The 14,045-nt window shown below is 34.7% G+C and overlaps 1 long non-coding RNA gene across 1 annotated transcript; it reads right to left on the bottom strand.

Moving 5' to 3' along the window:
• Nucleotides 1-465: 465 nt before the first annotated feature.
• Nucleotides 466-12,800, bottom strand: LOC148852147 (uncharacterized). Its single transcript, XR_016099944.1, has 3 exons — nucleotides 12,613-12,800; nucleotides 9,539-9,772; nucleotides 466-1,196 (listed from the first exon to the last, which is right to left on the bottom strand). It is a non-coding gene; the product is annotated as an uncharacterized LOC148852147 (long non-coding RNA).
• Between the last annotated feature and the right edge of the window lie 1,245 nt (nucleotides 12,801-14,045).

Here is a 14,045-nt window from a genome sequence, read left to right as displayed (position 1 = left end):
TAATATATCATTGAATATCTCATTTTTAATATAATCTTTATGAATAATTACAATTTAATGTAAATATATCTAACTATCTATCTATCTATCTATCTTATATATATATATATATATATATATATATATATATATATAATCGTAGTTAAATAAAATGGATAAAGATATAGATAAAGTTAATGAATTTTGTGAAATTTAATGGAGTAATGGAGATGAGAGAGAATTAATGGTATTAATTATTGAAGTAGAGAGTTAATGGCATTATTAATGAGGAAAATTTATTTAAAGAGGAGAGAGAGAGAGAGAGAGAGAGAGAGAATGGCGAATTAATGAGGAGTGTTAAAAGTCTTAAAGATGATTGATCAATTGAGTTATTTTGTTCAACTTTAAAATTAGAAAATTCAAGAAAACCAGAAAAAAAAATAAAAAAAGATAATGAAAAGTAACCAGAAAGCAGAAAAGTACAGGTTTGGCACATTCCATTTTAATATATAGATCATAGATGTGTGGTACTGTTCATTTTTCTAAAGTGAGCCAAATAGAGGAAAGAAAGCCTAATTTTTTGAGCTGTGGAAGCAAATTGGGAGGTTAAAAGAAATTTTAGTTTGGGTCCGAGCGATATTAAGAGTACGGGGCCAAAGTAGACTTGGTGTAGCAAGAGGGACTGTGGGGTCTTGTGAGAGAGGTGTTGGATAAGGGTGTTGCAAGCTCTAGGTGGTTTAAGCTCTTTCCATAAGCATTTGTTTTCAATATGTCCCTGAGTGGTTCTGACCATCTTTCTATCACCCTTGAAACAAATCCATATTGGTAGGCAAATGCAAAAGGCCCTTTAGGTTTGAGGAGATGTGTGTCACTCATGCTAAGGATGTTTGGCAAAAACAAGCTTGGGGAAGGGGGGTTCAAACTAGAAGGGCTCTAAAAGACAAGGGTTGTTGGCTCAAGTCTAAACTGTGGAAATGGAACAAAAGGGGGCTCACCGCTGAACAAGGACCAAATTGAATCAAAAGACACATGCTCAAATGATCTCTTGCTACAAAATCAAAGCCCAAAACACCTTTATTTATGAAGCTAGTGTCTATGTTTATCTTGATCTAGCCTTCCTCTGGCACCTCCCATTCGACTTGACTAAGTGAGAGTATCTCTAGAGGGGAAGGACTTTAATATCTTGCTTGGAAAATCTTCCTCCTCTCTATAAAGCTCTGTTAATAACATCAATAAGAAAAGGAAAAAGGTTAGATTCTTTAAAAACAAAGTTGTTTTAGAATTTCCAAATGTTCCAAATAGAATTTCCAGTTGTTTTAGAATAGATAACCATTCTAGTAGCTACTTTTGGAAGCGATGCAAATATTTAGAGTGTAAAACAGTCCATTTAAATTGCGAAGTTGGGCTAGTTTTGCACTGACAAATTTATCTTCTTACCAAACAGACTTTTAGCTATAATTGATGCAAACAAGAATTCCAATAAAACATGTCTTTTTTTTATCAAAAACCCACTTGATTGCAAATTTACTTCTTTTTTTTATTGATGTACTTTTACATCTCATTATCGATGTAAATATGCATTAGAAAATGTGTTTTTTTGTCATTTGTCAATGCATAAATGCAATGTTGCCAAACACAGGCAAAAAGTGAACTAGAGTGCAAATTAACCCAGAACCAGAATTTACACTCCATTTGCATCATTTCCAAATGCAGCCTTAGTGTATTTCCTCTTACACCAAGTCATACAACCATAGAACCATGAAACAAAAGAAGGAAACTGGCACAGGAATCCATATGCAAGTTGAGGTTACATCCAAACTAGATGCATCTAGCAAAATCATAGGTACAAAAGAGCATGCATGATTGATTCCACTTCTTTGTTACAAATAAAACAAGTCTCTTTAGTAGAGTACCTTTGGCCTTCAAATCTTTTAGAACTAGAATCTATTTCGACTCCCAAATCTTATTATTTCCCCTTTATTTACTACCCAACCTATACCCTGTTTTAGAAGCTCTTTACCTACTATTAGGCCTCTCCAACCGCCCCATGAGCTAGTGGAGGGGGAGGGGGGGTTGGAAATACTTTCCATTCATGATCTTGACCTAGAGACTATCTTGATTTGTATAGATCCTCCATGCTAGCGTTGCAAGCAAAGCCACATTAAATATGTGATGGTCTCAGAATCCAAGACCCTTGTTTAATTTCTTTCGACTCCTGGGAAGACCTAGATAGATGGTTGGCTTCAACACTCATAAGTTAAAGACTGCTTCAGATTTTGAGTTCCCTCATAGGTTATAACTTCCAAGAACTGCAGACTTTGAGAAATATCTGCCTTCAGAAGATGTATCTATCATCTGCAAAAGTACTTTTATAAAAGTATAATGACAAGTGCTTTCATAAAAGTACTTTCATAAAAGTGCTTTCGTAAAAATGCTTTCATGTAAAAATACTTTTCATAACATTACTTTTGCAAAAGTGCTTTCATAAAAGTACTTTTATAAAATTTGAAAGAAAATTGAGGACAAAATAGTCACAAATGCCAATTTTAAGTGCTTATTGGAGAAAAAGACTACCAAACACCCAATATGGAATAAGTGATTATTTTTTAAAATAAACACTTGAAAAACTTGAATGTCAAATGCAAATAAGTTGTTATTTGAATAAGCACTTATTTTTTAACATAAGCACTCCCAAACATAATCTTAAAATAATAAACAGGCTTTATTTCAAGATTGTGGGCTTCTCAACTTGGCTTCAGTGATCCTGCTTTCACTTGGTTCAATCGGAAGTCGGAACCATTCACTTATGAATGGTTGAGATTGTTCCCTTTGGTGTCTGTTCCAACATCTTCCCATGATGGATAGTGACCATGCCCACCTTATTACACTCATGGCATGTTGGGAGAGTAATAGGACGTCGAGCTTCGAAATGGTTTGGATGAAAAAAGATGAGTTCAACGCTATATTTGAAACTAGTTGGCAAAGCAAATGGGGCAGGATGGATAGTGACCATGCCCACCTTATTACACTCATGGCATGTTGGGAGAGTAATAGGACGCCGAGCTTCGAAATGGTTTGGATGAAAAAAGATGAGTTCAACGCTATATTTGAAACTAGTTGGCAAAGCAAATGGGGCAGGGTGGATAGTGACCATGCCCACCTTATTACACTCATGGCATGTTGGGAGAGTAATAGGACGCCGAGCTTCGAAATGGTTTGGATGAAAAAAGATGAGTTCAACGCTATATTTGAAACTAGTTGGCAAAGCAAATGGGGCAGGATGGATAGTGACCATGCCCACCTTATTACATTCATGGCATGTTGGGAGAGTAATAGGACGCCGAGCTTCGAAATGGTTTGGATGAAAAAAGATGAGTTCAACGCTATATTTGAAACTAGTTGGCAAAGCAAATGGGGCAGGATGGATAGTGACCATGCCCACCTTATTACATTCATGGCATGTTGGGAGAGTAATAGGACGCCGAGCTTCGAAATGGTTTGGATGAAAAAAGATGAGTTCAACGCTATATTTGAAACTAGTTGGCAAAGCAAATGGGGCAGGATGGATAGTGACCATGCCCACCTTATTACACTCATGGCATGTTGGGAGAGTAATAGGACGCCGAGCTTCGAAATGGTTTGGATGAAAAAAGATGAGTTCAACGCTATATTTGAAACTAGTTGGCAAAGCAAATGGGGCAGGATGGATAGTGACCATGCCCACCTTATTACATTCATGGCATGTTGGGAGAGTAATAGGACGCCGAGCTTCGAAATGGTTTGGATGAAAAAAGATGAATTCAACGCTATATTTGAAACTAGTTGGCAAAGCAAATGGGGCAGGGTGGATAGTGACCATGCCCACCTTATTACACTCATGGCATGTTGGGAGAGTAATAGGACGCTGAGCTTCGAAATGGTTTGGATGAAAAAAGATGAGTTCAACGCTATATTTGAAACTAGTTGGCAAAGCAAATGGGGCAGGACGGATAGTGACCATGCCCACCTTATTACACTCATGGCATGTTGGGAGAGTAATAGGATGCCGAGCTTCGAAATGGTTTGGATGAAAAAAGATGAGTTCAACGCTATATTTGAAACTAGTTGGCAAAGCAAATGGGGCAGGATGGATAGTGACCATGCCCACCTTATTACACTCATGGCATGTTGGGAGAGTAATAGGACGCCGAGCTTCGAAATGGTTTGGATGAAAAAAGATGAGTTCAATGCTATATTTGAAACTAGTTGGCAAAGCAAATGGGGCAGGATGGATAGTGACCATGCCCACCTTATTACACTCATGGCATGTTGGGAGAGTAATAGGACGCCGAGCTTCGAAATGGTTTGGATGAAAAAAGATGAGTTCAACGCTATATTTGAAACTAGTTGGCAAAGCAAATGGGGCAGGATGGATAGTAACCATGCCCACCTTATTACACTCATGGCATGTTGGGAGAGTAATAGGACGCCGAGCTTCGAAATGGTTTGGATGAAAAAAGATGAGTTCAACGCTATATTTGAAACTAGTTGGCAAAGTAAATGGGGCAGTTCCTCACAAAAAAATGAAGATGGTGAAATGAGATAGACAAATATGGGTGGGGGGAAGGCAAGTGGGGCATGATTTCCAAGCATATTGATTAAATAGAAGCCCAGTTATACCAAATGCAATTGGCAGTGGCACCACATCATATGTTTGACCATGCAAAAGACTTGCAACTGAGAGAGTATTGAGTGATGGTGATCAAAGTACGAAATATGTTATTATTATTAGGATCAATGGACTTCTTTGTCTGTAATCCTTTGTACCATCGACCCTATTCGGATAACTGGGTGTTAAAATACTAACAAAATCAATTGGATTTTATTTTGAAAATGAGGAATTGAGGGCAAATTCGACTTAATTGGGATGCTTTAAGACAATATATAAACAGTAAAGAAAGAACTTGTCAATTAACTAAACTATAAGGGTAATTTAAAAAATTTTCCCTTTTTGTTATAACAATATTATTATCAACCAAGTATGCATCGTTCTGGAACCTCCCCATACAGTGGGTGTACCAGGGTTCGAAAAAGTTCAGGGGTGGAGGAGCCTTAAACAAGCCCCCCTGAACTGGTTTTAAAAAAAGAAATTAAAAAAGTAAAAAAAACAGTATCGATATCGCCCAGTACGCCCCTACCGGCATATCGGGCATATCAATATTTTGAACCTTGTTCTCAACCATGAATTTGGAAAAACATGAATATTTTCCAATAAATGGATATGACAAAATTGAAGGCACGCATTTGGTCGGATATCACCCTCCATTGAAGAAAATAAATACTTTGCACTGGTCCAACGGTCCAAGGCTTAAGGTACGACAACAGGAAATACTTTGAAAACATAATATATGGTGGAAAAACAAAAAAAAAAATACATGGATACACAGGAAAATCCAAATAAATAAGATTTTAACATATCAAGAAATATGGCAATGGTAAGAATTAAAATATGCATGTTTACTTATGAAATTAATATAAATCTCATTAAAAATAATCAATTTTAGTTTTCAACTTTTTATAAAAGATTGCTTAAAAGTCTTAATTTTAAATCTATGCTACTGATCATAGACTTGTCATTGTATGGTATAGTGATTAGAACTCTTAATTTATTGGGTGAGATTTATATTGGATTGGATCAGATTGAACCAATAGCCGGTCCATTGATAGAAAATAAGAATACAGGTATAAACCAACCAGGTTTGGGTTGGAACCAATCGAAATTAAAACTAATTTGAACAGATTGGAATGGTCCAAATTGGTCTAAGTATTCATCAGATCGGATTGGACCTGGTCCATCTGTAATGGAATATTGGACCAAATCTGGTCCAATTGACATCCCTACCAGAAACTACTATAAATAGAACCGGGAGAACTGATGGCTCCCATGATGTTGAGTAGTCTCTTGACATCTTCACTCTTCTCTCTTCCCGTTTTTGTTCCCATCTTGCAATCTTATTGCAAATCATATTTCATTACTACTTTACTAGACAAGTTGGTATCAGTGCCTCTTCCTATGCATGACCCCTAGACTACCATGATCAGAAGTGTGCAAGCGGATTTGAAGGGCTGATCATTACATGATCAACTAACCTAGGCTTTCTTTCGAGGATTTTTGAGAAAATCTTGATGAATTTTGCATCCTATAAGGGTTTTCAAGAGATTGGTGCACAAAATAAAGAAAACCAGAAAAGTTGCAAAACCAACAAACCGGGATAAGAGATCATCTACAGTAGGGGTGCTCACGGGTCGAGTTGGGTCGGTTTATTGGGGTTTTCCCAACCGACCCGACCTGGTCGGGTTACCTGAGGTGGAAACTGAAACCGACCCACTGATAGGCCAAACCGACCTGGTCGGTTTGAGTCGGTTTGGGTCGGTTTCGGTTTTGCTCCTGTACAAAAGGGCACCTAATTGAATTCTAATTGTAATTGCCTAATGGGTTGCCTATTTGGTGTAAAAGATTGTAGAAAGTTAGAAACTAGGATAGATTGCCTATTCTAATTGTAATTGCCTAAAGGGCCTTCTAGTTCTAGTAGAAGACTAGTTATAATTAATTAAGAAACTACTCAAACTAGGAACTACCGAATTAGTAGAAGACTAGTTCGGTTTGGGTCGGGTTGGTTTCGGTTTTCACACAAGAAAATCAAAACCAACCCGATATATCGGTTTATATATTTGCCCAACCCAAAACCGACCGGTACTGATGAAAACCCAACCGACTCGGGTTGGGTCGGTCCGGGTTGGTCGGTTTGGTTGGGTTGGGCATTCTTATGAACAGCCCTAATCTACAGGCTGGCATTTCTACGTTTCTTTGATGTATGTTTTGTCCTTATATAGAGATCAATGGCTTCATCTGGAGCTGTTGAGATGACTGGTAAAAAACACCCTATCTTTTTCCTTCTTTATCCCTGCGTTTAGGGTTGGTGGAAGGGTGGAACCCCATAAGGTTCTATGGATCTGGACTGTAGGTCAAGAATTTGTATTCCTAAAGCCTGTATTCTTTTGTCTATGCAGATTTGCTCAAGGAATTCTTTTTCAAGTATACAATGGATAAATTTTCTTTGTTATTATATTTTTTCCAAAACTTTTAAACTTGACAAGTTCTGATTTTATTTCCTTGGTTAAAGTAGAAGTTCACCCTAGTTATTTTTTGTTATTTAAAAAGCCCATTAGCCCATTTTATGTTTCACAATCACCATGTATTAGTACCTAAATATGTTTAATGTACACACGGAATACAGTAGTACTGGACACAACACCAAATGCAGCATAGAAAGTTGAACACTTAAGTACACATGGAGTATGGTTCATAGTTGAACACTTAAAAAAGATGAGAACGGTGTACTTTCACAACTATAGTCAGTAATTCAACAGGATTTCCCAATATGAGTTTTAGGAAATTATATTTAGTGTTTAGTTAAAAAACTGAGGTATTCTACAACATGAATGTCTTTGTTTTCATTTGTTTTTAAAATCACCATATCAGCCAAAAAATTGAAATACATATTCAATTATATTTTTTGTTTTGAGAAGCATAAACGTCATTTTGTCTCAAAAAAATCATGTTTTTGAAACCATCAAAATAATGATTTCTAAAACAACAAAAACTTTTGGAAGACAGATTAAATGATCTATCAAACATGATGCCAATCACCTGATGAAAACATGTTCTTTAAACCATAAATTAAAAACATGTACGTTTTAGCTGTAGGGAGTAAAGCACATATACAACCAAGAATATGTTTTCTATATTTTTATGTCAAAAATAATTTGTTTTCAAACCAGATGGTTTTGATTTGTTTAAGAAACAAAAAAATAAAAATAATTCACATTGAAGAACACCCTAAGGGGAAGAAACTGGTGGTAGGATGGCTGAAGCCTGAAGGATATGGAGTCTATAATTTGGTGCTATAGGAATGAGATGAAGGAATTTAAATGGCTTACTAGAAGTATGAATTTGAGGATACTTTTTGGATTTGGAGATTGGCTAATGAAGTGGCAGATGTAGCTAAACAAGGGGTAAACAGAGATAATTTGCATTGGGCTCAATTGTAATTTGCTTATTGTGCAAGAGGTAGCACCTCATGCCTATGTGAGGATGCTTGTACTGCCTATATTTATTGCTAATAAAATCTTACTGACTTATCAAACAAACAAAAAACACCCAAAAGGTGGTGTTCTACATCATAAATGTTTAAAGTTTTCATTTGTTTTCAAAATTCCCAGATCAGCAAAAAAAAAATGAAACACGATCTTGGTCAAGGTAGCAATCAAAGTTTTTAAAATCATCAAAATAATGGTTTGTTTTTAGGGAGGCTTAAACTTCTGCCCACTCAATATCATTTGTATATTACAAGATTGCCCAAAATAATTGATCCATCATGCTTCCTTGCTTAGCTAAGGTATCAGCCAAGTAATTAGCTGATCTGTTCACCCATAGTGCCTAGTTGTCGTATTTCTTCTCATCCATTTTATTCATTTCATTTCATTTCTAAATATCCATAGGGCTTCGCCATATCAAGGTTCAATAACAATCCTATACCACTTTTTGAATTCCCTTCTATAATTAATTTCTGTAAGTTCCATACAGCCATTACATTCCCCTTTTCATCTCTAAGACCCCTCTTACTCCTGATTGCCACAGGTTTCCCAAGCTGCTGCCATCAAAGTTGAGCTTAATGAAACATGGTAACCAATTACCTGATGAAAATATGTTCTCTAAATATACATACTCAAGCTATGGATCTCAAGAAACAAAATTGATTTCCCATTTACTGAATCTTTGAGGTTGGGCCATTGAAATCCTAGTCAAGTAGGCTATTTTTCAGCAGTTAATATTATTTACTGTCTCACCCTAATTTTGGTGTAGTAATGCTGCTTTCTTGCATTACTAGTCTAAGATGGTTTGATCATGTGATTAGAAGACCACCTACAACACCTATAAGAGGAAGTGATTTGTTACTAGCTAAAGAGGCTAGAAGGGCCAAAGGCAGACGCCACAGACCAAAAAGGACATGGGAGGTCAAAGGAGTAAGAAATTATTTATGAACTTATAATTTAAAAAAGTATATGGCATTAAACAGAACAGAATGGTGAAACAGATTTCATGTAACCAACCTCATATAGTTGGGATAAGGCTTAGATAATGATGATGGTGATGAATGCTGCTTTCTTGCTCATATGGGCAAGGTCCTATACACTACACAGGTTATCCAGTTAGTAGGATTAGGGTAGAACGGATGCATGTTAACCCACACAGATAAACAATAAACAGAGCCAGATTTTCTGCGGGTATGCACCCCTATGCATCCTCAGAGGGATGCCAACACCACCTTGAATACATGGTAATCGGTTCACTTATTACCTTCCCTGAATATTGTACTCTGAAGCCCAGAAAGTAGGAAATGCCAGATTGGATTGTCTTCTACTAAGAAATTATTAAACTAAATTAAGATGGAAGAGTATGCAGCATATGCAGAATGAGAAGTATGAATGAAGTAGGAACATAATTAAAAATGCATACCTGGTGTTTCCCACCAACCTTGATTATTTTAAAAGGATGCCACTGAGCATCTCTTATTCGTCTATCCCATAATGACCAAAGATCTATAGCTTTTTTACTAAGATCAAAAGATTTTTCCTCTTCCATTTTTCCAGAACGTTTGTGCTTGACTGCATTGAAAAATGGTTTATCATCAAGATCTCCAAGTCTCTTGACTCCAATTACATGATTTGATGTAGATACATCTTGTAAACCCTATATGGAAATGGAAACTAGTCATAATTATCATCAATCTTAGGAAATATGCCATGATAAGGAAGACAAAGCTTTTAAAATATAAAGAAGATGTGTACAAGTTGCAGGTCACGTTGAAAAAAATTATCTTCTACATTCCACCATTATGGAACTTTTAATTAGAAGCATAGGATCCATAGTTACATAAGAGTAATCCTTACTAACTCGAGTCCATAAAAATGGAATACAGAATTCTGCATTGCAGTTTAATAAGGCAACAGATTAAGTAGCAAAAAGTGTACCACAAAAACATGGCTGCAAATGGATCAAATTTAGTCCAATTCGAATTTGAATATGTTTTGTTTAAGTTGGATTCCAATATTCACTTAAGCATAATCAGATCAGAATTGGAAATGTGATTCATTTATTAATTTAATTGGATTCAGAAACTGCTGGATCTGATTAGCCAAAGTCTAATTTTATAGATAGTTTTATATTTAGTTGTATAGAATCTATAGATTTATGTTGCTTTTGTACAGATTCACTAAGTAGGTGCTTTTATGCACAGGAGCTTGTGCACAACTTACCTGCCCTCCAGATTTTCAAGGTAAAATTGTTTTCCAGGCGAAACAGATACCTTACCAATCATGCCCTAAGTTTTAAACCATATCAGATATCCAGATATAGAAATGAAATAAATTAGCATCTATGGTTCACCTATCCATCGGATTCTGGATCAAATAGAGATCTGCCAAGTTTTAATAGATCAAATTTGGATATACCCCTATCCAAATTTGGTGTGATCCATTTTAAGTGCTAATCAAGAAACAACAACATATGAGGTTATTCATAGACTTAACAGATCTGAGAATTGGATGATGTATGTGAAGTTCCAAGATGGTGGTAAGAAACTTACATTGATTAATTCTTTCCGAGCTTCCTGCAGCTCATCATTGATCTTGCTCTGCTTGACTAAAAGAACTTGACTTAAGGCTTCTAGATCATCCACCCTTTCCATCTTTTCATTCAAGTCTTCATTCATGGCCTTTATCTTCACTTTTAAGTCTGTAGTAATGATGCCCATCTTCATCTTAACATCCATATACTGTTCACCCATGTGCATCATAAGATCTATAGTATCTTTCACTCTCTCAAGTTCCACGGCCAATACTTCTTTAGGGTTTGTTTTCTTTTCTAGTTGAACCAATCGTCTCTTAAGTTCTCCCTGTCTCTGATATTAAATTTACATACAAATAAAAAATTATGTAACTTCTAGAAATAAAACAAAACTACTTGTTTGTTGCTCGTATGATAATTCATTCAACTTCAAGCACACCTTCTGCTTTTCTGCGAGCCTTGTGGTCTTGTCATCTTTTGTTTGCTCCATGGTTTCTATCCTCCATTTACGACTTCCCATTGTATTTTAGGGAATCAGTGTTTTAAAAGTAAGAGGCACAACAAAACTGCAAACCTTAAACGAAGTGAGGCACAACATTAGAAGAAAAATAGAACAAGAAAATTGACAGAAGAATATACAAATCTGGAGTATATTGCATATATATAGTATTTATATTGAATAGAATATAACATCCATATAAACTTATTTTATACATTATATTATATAGAAAATATTATAAGGTAATATATAATATTTATATATAATAAAACATGAAATAGCATATATAGATATGTATACATTATATATATAATACATATTTAAAGATATGCAGGCTGGGTCAGGCCTAGACAAGGCTTGAAGCATTAGGCCCAGGTTCCTCCAAAAATTAGGATGAAACTTTTTTGTCTGATTCTGCCTTTTTGTATAGGATAATTAGCTAAAAGGTAAAACAAACAAATGGTGGAACTTCAGATGCTAATACTTGATTTTCTATTCACTTTGGATGTGAAATTAAAAACAAATTTATGAGGAGAATCAACTATTATACTAATAATAAGTTTACTTGAGGCTGCATTTGACATTGACCGTTGTTTTTTTGAAAATAATGATGAGTGGAAGTATGTAAAATGTTAAACGCACGCAAAACTGAACCGGAGCATAATTTGACGTAGATAATAATTATACCCTCTTTCCAAACGCATACAAAATGAAACTGATGTAAAATCTTGATTTACATGGTATCCAAATGCAGCCTAAGGTGAAAAATTTTTAGGAATATCAATAATAATAATATTGATTTTTTGAAAATTCATTCAACAGTACAGGAAATAGAAACTAAGGTGTAATAGGTCTAGATAACACACAAGCCTGTCTAGATATCATACGAGCGCACGATTTCCTGTACGATGAAGGCCAATCTCAAGTTCCAGGTTTTTTCTAAGTTCTAACCATCCCATGCATGCAGCAGGGGAACCAATTCACTAACCATTCAGGGCTGTGTTTGGTTTGAAAGAGAAAGATAGGGAAAGGAATAATGGAAAGGTAGGGAAACCTGATATAAAGAAGACAGCTTAACCTTTTCTTTCAAACTAAACACAGCCTTAACTATCCCAACTATAAAGAAGACAGGCATGGAGTAGTCCTGCTCTTTTCGGGTAAAAATAAAACACCCCGTGGCCCCCAAATCCTGCATCTTATAAAATTCTTCTCTCTCACAAATCTCATGAAACAGATACCATATCATAACGAACAAAGTGGAATTACGTAGAACCCACTTGAAAGAAAGCCTCAAAAACAACTAAAGATAAAAAAAGAAACCAAGTACATAGAATTTAGAAATAACATGAATCCATTTGTAGCTATTGGAGTAAACGGAGTTACGCTTAGAATTCGGAAACATGGAACAAACAATAAGAAGAGATAACAAAGAAAACAGCAAGCAAACCGGAAGTTGTACAAAAACCTGGGTTTAGGCTCTGCAGACGGACCGCTTCAAAGTCGATGCTCTTGCTAGTTTCCTGGGAGCTCTTTATATCTAGGGAAGTCGAGGGGTTCCTGTTGAACGTACAAACCGTGAAACCGGCGATATGCAGGATGCAGTAACGCCGCCGGTAGCGTGTTCCACAAGCCACATAAGCAAGTGGTCATAACACGTTCCAACTTCCAACCTTCGTAATCTCACACGGCATATCTCATGCATGGCGGGTTCCAAACTTTCAATCTATATATTAATAAAAGTGGAAATCGACGTGATTATGATTCTCGTTTGAGAAAAGTTATTATTTTTTTTTCATTTATTTATTTTTTGAAAGTATAAAATAATAATTATTGTTTATCTTCATTATATCAATAAAACTGCATATTATTAAATATAGACCTTTGAGTTTTTTAAAGCCTATTGTTTTAATACAAGTTATTATTATATTTAAAAAAAGATATTCAAGAGAGACTCTGGGTTTTTCAATACTTTTTATTTTAATACATATTATTATATTTAAAAGAGAGAGAATAGTAATAATATAAATTAAGGTTTTTAAAATCAAACCGAATAAAGAACCGGTCAGAGATCCGGTTCCCAAATTGGACGGTCCAACCATTTGAACCAAATAAATGGCCCGTTTCTGACAAAACTATTAAAAGATTAAAAATTAAAAAACGGTCAAAACCGTTGGACGATTCAAACGGTTTGACCACCTAGGTCAACGGTTTACTAACCAAATCAACAATTTTTGGTGAAATAACGGCTCTAGGGTAAAACGGAACCGATCACCTAACCGGTTCTTGGTTTTGTCTTTCACTAAAAATAAATATTAACAAAACTTAGTAAATATTAAAAATGTGTTTCAATTCCACTTAAAAATCCAACTTAATAAATGCTAATAAAAACAAGAAATTTAAACATAAAAATATTAATTGATAGTTTTAATAATATTATTAGATAACTTATGAGTTGAGACATTAATAAACGCTAATAAAAAGTATTAATTTATAGTTTTAAAATACCAATAATTAATTAAAAATCTGAAAAACCTAAACATAATTAAAATACTAAAAATGATTAAAATTATTAATATTTTATATTAATAAGGGTATTTACTAAAAATACTTAAAAAGTACAATTAATAGTATTTTATTTTTAAAAAATAACAAAAATTATTAAAAAATACCCAAGCTAGAAATTATTGAAAATATTGAAAATTAGTTATCTTTTTAATTAACTATGGTATTTATTTAGTTATTTAATTTATTTTTACTAAAATAAAATGCAAATTAATTTTGTAATGGCTAATATGCAAAAATAAATTATGAGAATACTAAAAATTATTAATTACTGAATAATAATGAAAAACATCAAAATTAATTAAAAATCCAAAAAATTTGAAAAACCTAAAGCTT

The sequence above is a fragment of the Nelumbo lutea genome, chromosome 5, assembly GCF_056320005.1.
Source record: "Nelumbo lutea isolate HS-2025 chromosome 5, American lotus-T2T, whole genome shotgun sequence".
NCBI classification, from domain to species: Eukaryota; Viridiplantae; Streptophyta; class Magnoliopsida; order Proteales; family Nelumbonaceae; genus Nelumbo; species Nelumbo lutea.
Note: the sequence above shows the minus strand (reverse complement) of the source record. Positions and strands in the feature narration are given on the sequence as shown.